This window comes from Propithecus coquereli, unplaced genomic scaffold (genome assembly GCF_000956105.1).
Source record: "Propithecus coquereli isolate 6110/MARCELLA unplaced genomic scaffold, Pcoq_1.0 Scaffold106, whole genome shotgun sequence".
In the NCBI taxonomy this organism is placed as follows: Eukaryota; Metazoa; Chordata; class Mammalia; order Primates; family Indriidae; genus Propithecus; species Propithecus coquereli.
In genome coordinates, this window is record NW_012134525.1 from 115,269 (window position 1) to 116,791 (window position 1,523).

The following is a 1,523-nucleotide window of genomic DNA, read 5'->3' on the forward strand; positions in this document are numbered from 1 at the left end:
CAAAGCCTCATTACCATAATTTATGTAATAAAATGAGAGTAATAATATTAAACTTCACAAAGATTTGCAATGCCATTTATAAAAAGGTTGGCAGAGTGCCTGCCTAATGGTAGACATAGTGGGGGCTTACCTATAAAGCCTATGCTCTCTCCAGCACACTGTCGATCTTTCCTATTGGCAACATCAATGTATTTGCCATTGTATATTTCCCCATCCACTCTAACAACAGTCATGAGACAATTTCCATTATGAGACATCAAAATTTCCCAGACTGGGTTATTAGTTTGACCAATAAAGTTAAACAGGAACATAAAAAATACCGTTGTATTTTTGTAAAGTAAGATTTTAAATGAGATCATTGAAAATCTACTTGTTTATCTTTAGGGGACAATTGGTGAGTCTTTTTTTTCTTCTCAAGTAATGAATTGTGATATATTTAATTGCTATTTCGAGAAAGGAATTCCTCCAAATGGCCATTAGGGAAAGAGGACAGATTTTAATTAAACCGTTTAATACATACTGAATAACCCCACCAGGAGGCATGATAAAGGTATGCTTAATTGGCTCAGAAAGATGGTAGTAATGTGAGAACTTCAAACACAAAGTTAACTGCAGAGATAATTTTACATCTATCTCCTAATCAACAGCAAAGGAAACTACTGAAAATTAAATAGGCAAGGCAAGGAAATCAGAGAATAGGCCAGACTTTCGTCCAATTTGTCTCCCAAAGGAGTTCCTCCAGGTGTGTATGTATGTTCTATTTTTGGAGTAAGTCTACATAAGGAAGGGACTTTTTTATTCTTAAGGCTGTCTGTTGGCATGTTTCCTTGAATACTCTTTATAGCGTGTCTGGTAGTGTTTCTCATTCTCTCATTCCTTTTCTTCTTTCCTCTATCCAACCTACAAATTAACACTTTTCTAAATGTCAGTGACAGCATATGTGCACATAAAAACAGGGTGGAGAGCTAGGATTGGATATCCCATGTTCCTGTTTGTCACCACCAGGCAATGTAACTGGTGAGAAAATCAGGTGGACAGGTCAGAGAAAGGGGTAGCATTAGGACAGTTGCAGGACAGTTAAACAGCTAGACAAATAGATGGCAAAGTAGCTACCTGAAGTCAACCACATCCTCAAGTTTGAAAACCAGAAGGCTGTAAGAGATCAAGTAAAAGAGCAATAGAATTGAGAGAGGAAGGCAAAAACTAATTCAGTTCTATTTAATCAGAATGTAGAGAATGGCCATTATATACTAGGATTTGTGATAGATTATAAAGCCTTTGTATAAACTTTGGAATAAGAGGTAAAATAAGCTTACCCTTGTTCTTTTAAGAGATATTATTAACTATCAGAGGAGACATGTACATGAGCAGATTATATAGAAATAGAATGGTAAGTCATGTCACAGAGGTTTGTGTAAGGTGTTAGGGAGGCACATAAAACGGTCACCTAGTCCACATTTTTTTCTTTTAACTATCATGATTATTGTTATTTGGGGAATAACAAAAAACTTGATGACATCATT